The sequence below is a fragment of the Chinchilla lanigera genome, unplaced genomic scaffold (genome assembly GCF_000276665.1).
Source record: "Chinchilla lanigera isolate Chin_1 unplaced genomic scaffold, ChiLan1.0 scaffold00075, whole genome shotgun sequence".
Lineage (NCBI taxonomy): Eukaryota > Metazoa > Chordata > Mammalia > Rodentia > Chinchillidae > Chinchilla > Chinchilla lanigera.
Window position 1 is genome coordinate 5,453,331 of NW_004955476.1, and position 7,535 is coordinate 5,460,865.

Sequence of the window (7,535 nt, forward strand, 5' to 3'; positions counted from 1 at the left end):
TTAAAACTTATGTGTTATTCTGTATTCTCAACAACATATATTTTACTATGAAAAATACCACTTGTATGTGTTTATTTAGTTTTTATTCACTTTCATTTTAATTCTACATTTTGGATAGTTTCTTTTACTTGTTTTTGGTGTCTTTTGCTTGTGGAACATATTTCCTTTTTAAAAAAATGTATGTGGTACAGTTTAATGAGCATAACTTGTATGAATTCTGTATTTTAGGGTTTTAGGAAGACCATTTATAACTCAGATTTTAAAAAGAAATCTGTATTTTCATATATGTAAATATGTATGTAGACATATATTATCAGCTATAAATGTACTTTCTATTGCTTTATTTCTAGTAAAATAATGCAAAGTGATATTATTTATGGAAGTTTTAGTTACCAAATACTTTTCCATTGTTAACACTTTAATTTTCTTCAGAATTTTCTTTTTTAGTGTGCTAATATCCAACTTTAATAAGTGTAGAAATTGAGGCACAGACATAAAGAGCATGCCTATGTTTCTATAAGAACTGGCACTGTCATTCTGCACTTTCTGTGTAAAAATCACAAACGTTTTGCTGTCTCATCTAAAATGCAATGACAAGTAATTACATATTCATAAGATCAGTGAAAAACAAGGTAGTCCCTGTGTCAATTTCTCCAATTTTTTTTGTTGTTGTTGTTTTTGGTTTTTTGGTTTTTCTCTGCTACCGGGAACCGAACTCAGGACCTTGCATTCGCCAGGCAGGCACTTTTGCCGCTGAGCTAAATCCCCAGCCCCGATTTCTCCTATTTTATAGTTCCTGGGTATCTTATTAATTTTGAATTATCACAATGGAGAGCTACAAATGCAATGTTTTACTCTAATGTGTCTCATCAGATGTGTTAAATAGAACTCAACAAGATTTAAAAAGAAATTGTATTGTAACTCAATGTCTATTTTATTTTATTTTTATTTATTTGCTAAGGAGAAAAGAAAAAATAAAAATAATGATACAGAATTTCAAGGAAGACAATTAGACTACTAATTTCTATTAGTTCATTGAAAGGAATGGTTTGTGCTTATACATTTTGGTCAGTTGTGCATGCTTATATCTGGTAATCTGAGCAACTACTTTGAAGATAACAATATACAATATAATAACCATTGTTAATTTCCTATTATCTCGTTTTGAAATTCAGTGTCTATTTTATATGATCATCTGAACTTTTTGATACAGTGAATTATTAGGAGTTATAAAGAACTAGATAACATCAAGAGAAAAATCACATATTATGAATAATGAGTGATACTCTTAAATATAAGTACTGCATGCTAACCGATTGTGCCACTGGAGTTTCATGATACTCTTAAACAGATGATGATTTCCCAAGATAAAATTTTGATGGTATGAAACTGAAAGCATTGTAACAATTGTAAAATAATTGCTTAAACAGCTGCAAGAATCCTGTTCCCTGCCTAAGAGAATATTTTCCAGGCCAGTACCTCTTTCTCGTAGGCCTAAAGATGGCCTAGGATCCTTTGTCACTGCTATCGCAGACAGCAAAGCAAGTCAGGGAATCAGCGTCATGTCCCACAAAAGTCATACATATTCAGATGTGAGTCTTTGGAAGGTGACTGCTTCAGATGTATGTGCAGCAGGTTAATACCAATCCCAGTGTGAGCTCAACAGGGAATGGGAGGGCAGAGGGCCCCGGTCAGAGGATGTGGGTCCCTGGGAAAGGACCTGGAAGGTTATGTTCCCGTCTCTGGGTTCTTCTTTCTCTTTCTGTTCATGGTGGCCATAGCTTCAACATCTTTCCTCTACCATGCACTGTCCACCACATTGGATCCTGCTGCCTGGGCACCAGAAACCTGTGGACTAAGTCTCAGAGAAAAGCGTTAGCTAGATTAAAGCTCTGCTCCTTGAAATTCTGGGTGTTGAGTATTTTCCCCTCATGATGGAAAAACTGGCTAAAGCAATCAGTACTGCAATTATTGTTCATCCCTGCACTAGCTGTTTCTGTGGGTGTACCCCAATCCAAACACAGTTGTTTAGTTGAACTGTATTAAAATTGTAAGACGCATGTAACTCTATAAGACAGTTGTGATATGTGCTCAGTTATTATGAGTCTGTGATAAGATCCCATAAAGACAAATTTTCCAGAGAATCCAGGCAGTACTGGAAACTGCACAGGATCTATTCAACAGGGCTCTGATTTTTTTGTATCCTAAAGACATTTTGAGGTAACTTTTTTCCTGAGACAGAGTCTTGCTGTGCAGTGCAGGCCGTCCTCTTGCCTCAGCCTCCCCAGTGCTGGGATTACAGGTGTGTGCCACCATGTCTGGCTAACTTTTACTTTTTAGTTTGTAAATCAAGAGATGTAGAGTACTAAAGACTTGAAAATAAGAAGCATAAGGACCCCTCACATAGATGCAGGGGCACATCCCCTACCTGATCACAGGAGGTGCTGTTAATTAAACCTATCCACAGTGACTTCGTCTCAGAGCACATCCAAACATCTTGCCCAGAAACTCAACATTTCCAGAATTTTGAAATTTCGGGTCTCCACACCAGCCCAAAAACCTATGAAGTCAGAAACTATGATATCTTCTTTATCTACACATCCCAATTATTTAATTGGTACTTGACATGTAATAAAACATAATCAAACATGCTGAATGGATTCAATACATGGGATAAGACTCACAAAGCCTCAGGCTGCTTTTTCTCCTCCTCAGTGTCTGACCCGTGGGTTGTATGCCTACTGCTCATTTTCATTTTCGTCCAGGGTTAATAGAGAAAAATACCTACTTTTTAGTTCATCTCAAGTAATTACTTCCTCACCACTTCCCTCTTCCCGGGTCCCCTTCCAAATTATATAGAGCTACCATTTTGCTATCCAAATTCACCTTCTTCAGTAACCATTCCCTAATCCTGAAAATATTGTTCAATTTTGATTGTGTCAAATTATATGAGAGTAAAATAAAGTATGCAACCAGAGCACAATTTACTCTACGATTTACTGTATTCAACCAATCACTACAGGGAAATGTGTCTGTTGTTCACAAGGATGGAATGTTAGTGCTTGGAAATTCAGCAGCAAATGCTTGGTGATAATAGTATCGTCCAGCATACCCATTTTTTAAACTTTATTTATTTTTTTACTACATGTTCACCACATGTAATGATCATGTTCATCATTTGGAGTTGGTACCTGTACATAATATATCTTGAGTTTTTTGTTTTATGTTTTTTCTGGTACCGGGAACCGAACTCATGACCTTGCCCTTGCCAGGTAGGCGCTGTGCCGCTGAGCTAAATCCCCAGCCATTTGATTCTCTTTTTCCCATTCCCCTCCCCTTCCTTCAATGCTTCTTCATCTTCTTATTTACAAGAGCTTTCTCTCCACATTTTCCTTCCATTCTCTTTCTTTTTTTGAGGGGCAGGAGGTGCGATGGGACAGAGAAGGGGGAAAGGAAGGAAGGCAAAAGGGATTTTTAAAATCACATAGCCGTTTCTTAAAAGATACCTGAACTAATGTCAGCTTTGCCTGTGACTGCTGTGAGAATATCTCCGCATCTCGAATGGAAAGTCCAGCAAACTGTATGGAATGATGAGCACACAGATGAATTCCTTTTTGTTGATCAAAAACAAAGGACACATTTGTTATGAGTAAGCTGACGAGAATATGCAGCATCACTGCACGAATACCATGCTAACTTCACAGATCAATACCACTGATAATTGTCAAGTCTAAAAGCTTTATGACACAGCAGGTTTTATTAATTACACAGGGTGAAGACCACTTCTGTTCTCCCATTTATTAAATTTGGAGTAGAATTTGAAACAACTACACTGGTTATCACCATCAAATTTTCCGTGTGAGTCTTCATATATATCATTGTCAAATGCACTCCAGAATCACAACAGTGGCACCACTATAGGAAACGTCAAAAGTGTGAAAGGTGTGTGCTCACACATGCAGAATTGTACAATGTGACTTGTTTTAGAAAACAAATTGACTGTTCTTTTTATGCAGAAAACAACATTTGCTTTTTCTAAAATTCCTCTTATTTATTTTCTCTTATTTATTTTTTAAAAGAAGATATCCGCCCTTGGTAATGGCAAACAGCCACCTTGAAAAAAGGCTTATTTTGTGAGAAAGGAGTAAAAGTGATTTATCCTCTGCTGCTAAACAGACCCGAGGCAGATGTTGATGGTTGCTGGTTTTCTTCCTGAGATATTCATCTGGCAACCTCCTCCACTTTATTACTAATGGAAACAAATCACCAGTGTACTGAATGCCAAGGTCTGGCTTCCAAAGCTTTCACTTCTAGTCACTCACAGGCTGCTTTATTACACGTGGCCTGACACTTATTGCTGCAGTATATTGTGAGCAAGTCACTCTCTCTTTCGGTAATCATGGTCATTCCTCCTGTTTACCACAACATTTCTGTCTGCACAGGGTGGTACTGGAGTCAAGGTGTGGAAGTTACCTGCCCTGACAGTGATGAATCATTGACTTGCTGAAATGAAACTCACTGTATTTCTCTGGAATGGAACTATTTCTTTTTTTCTATTATTCACTGAAATGAGAAAAGAGTAGCCCTCAGAGTCCTTCCATTCTCCCTGGGCATTTTTAGACCTTGTCAGTGTCAACTGGAAGAGCTTATATCTTTCAAATCCATTCTTCTCTCTTTCCAAACTGTATTTAGCAAGAGCGAATATCAAGAAAAGATTTATAATCAAATTTTCATCTCAGATCTTCCACAAATCTCTGAAAATATTGGCCAAGGGAAGAATGATCACTGCTCAGATGAAAAAGTGATTCAGTTACTTCTGTTAATGGGACTAGACCAGCTTTTTGCTCACATTGTCCTGCTTTCTCTCTGCCATTCTAAAATTTAAATAATGTACAGGGTCATCTCAGGTTCTGCCTCCTCCAGGGTAGCTTTGAGCAAAAACATTGTTGTTTAAAAATTGGCTGAGTAACCTTAGACCTGACTCCTCCAAGTGTCATCAGGAATCAGACAGCCCAGGACTGAAAATTGAATTTCACCCAGTACTAGCTGTGAGACTTGAGAAACTTATTCAGCTGTGATGTATTTGTACATCACAGTTTTTTCATCAGAAAAATTAGCCATCAAAGGCTTTCTTAAACAGTTCTTGTAAGACTTTTCATGTAAAAATAGCATAGACAATTAAGAATTGATTATCGAATTACGTGTATTCCATAGCTCTTAGCATCACAACTTACACCTCTGACTTCTGAGGTTCTTCCTTGCAATTTTGAATTGTCTTTAAATGCACATCTCATTTTCAGTAATTGTAACATCTTTGATAGTAAAAAAGGTAATTATAAACGTTGTTTCATGGTCTCAATAGGCACAATGAATTCAAGCAGTTGTGAGGATGAGAAGTTGGTGGTAGGAGAATCCAGGAAGTGGATATATGAGTTGCACTGTGTTTAGAAGAAGACAATATGAGTGTGTGTTTACCATGTATGTACTTGAGAGAAAGGTGAGGCAGGCCACAGAATATGGACACGATTGCATTGTCTTTCCCCAGTAAAATAAATTACATGGAAAAGGACATGATCTGGGTGCTAAAGCATATTTAGAGGAATGAAGAAGAAATCTAATCTTGATAAAGTTTAAAATTGGGAACTGCTGAAGTTGATAATGACATGAGGACCTAGCATGAGTGAGTAGTAAGCCTGTTTTGTCAACTTGACTGGATCAGGTAGTGCCCAGCAGATGTGGGAAGCACGATTCTGGGTGTGGCTGTGAATTGTTTCCAGAAAAAACTGACACATAGGCCAGCAAACTGAGGGGAAAGAACTACCCAGACTGGGGGTGCCACCAACCAACAGTGGCTGTGAATCGTTTCCAGAAATAACTGACACATAGGCCAGCAAACTGAGGGGAAAGAACTACCCAGACTAGGGATGCCACAAACCAACAGGCCTGAAGTCTGGATAGAATGCAAGGGGAAGGAGGGAGCTGTGTGTTTTGAATCATTCGTTTCTGTTGCATGGGTGAGGTTTTCCTTCATTGGATATCAGACCGCAGTTTCTTCATGCTTCCAAGCAGACACACCAGGAAAGCTCCCACAGCCCCCAGACCTTTGATCTCAGATTGCTGCTGAATTTTTAATGTCTGTTTTTTCCCAGTGGCTTCCCCTGTCTTGGTCTGAGCAGCTGCTATACCCTCCAGTCCTTCAGCACACCAATGGCCATTATGGACTCTCCTGCCTCTGACCCTCAACCCTACATAAAAATTCCTTCCCATGATATTTGTGTTCTGTTCTATCAGTCCTATTCCCCTTTCTCTAGCGAACAGTAACCAATACATTGTGGTGTTGGTAGAGAGGGCTCCCGTGAATGAGGGAGATTATCATTAACTGTTTCAAGGAGGATTGTTTGGGGTAATGTCTTTCTGAGTAGTTACTCATCGGTCAATTCCCAGTGTGAGATTATCCAGTAATTTGAGTATGGATGATGTTCCAGCCATTGTGTTATCTTGATTTAATTACTTAGGTTTTTTTCTCAAACTTCAATTTTCTTAAACTACAAAGAGTACAGTAATATTATGGACATGTTTAGATGATTGCCCCCATCTTATTGTGTACTTCATGTTATTTTTATTTTTTTATTCTTATTTTTGTTTTTTTTTTTTCCGGTACCAGGAATTGAACTCAAGACCTTGTGCTTGCCAGGCAGGCGCTGTGCTGCTGAGCTAAATCCCCAGCCCTTTCATGTTATTTTTATAAGAACAAAATCATTGAAGGGAGCGGTTAAAACATAAAATAAGCAGTGAGACACTTAGAACTCTGTACATACAGAGAAATAAAGAGTGTGTTCTTTGTACACCAGTCCTGTACAATTTTTTTTACTTCATTTTGTCACAGAGTCAACTATATTAACTATCTTTTCTATATTCTTGATGCTCTGACATTTGGGCTCCTATCAATTAGCACAGACTAGCCCTCCATGGGCTAGGTAATTTCTAAAGATGACATCAACGTCTCTGGGAGTACATTGTTTGTGTGTAAATCAATTACTCTAGAGTTTATAGGACAGATACCTCCTCACCTAACTGTCATAAAAAGGCACTATTTCCCTTGTCCTACATCCTCCCTGGTACCAGGCAGCAAGAGAACCCCCTTATAGGACAAAGTCTGCCGGAATGACTCAGACTAACCAATCCCAATCCTTTTACTGTGACCTTTTGCTTTACCGTGGAAGTGGAAACCTGGTAAAGATGATGGCCTCCATTTCTACACTAGTTTCTGTCTTCTAAGTCTTGACAACCTGGTATTTTGTTTGTGTACCTTCCTGGCACACAATGACTTCCTTCCTGGGAGAAATAAAATAATATGGGAAACTTCTTTCCTAGCCTGGTTCTCATCCTCTAATGTAGCAACAATTACTTTCCATAACATAACCAAAATTTTCATCTTTAAAACATTTCATTGACATTGATGTAGTAGGGTGGCAATCACTATGTCCTATGGCTTTATTATTTCTTTTTTTTTTTTTTTTTTTTTTTTTTTTTTT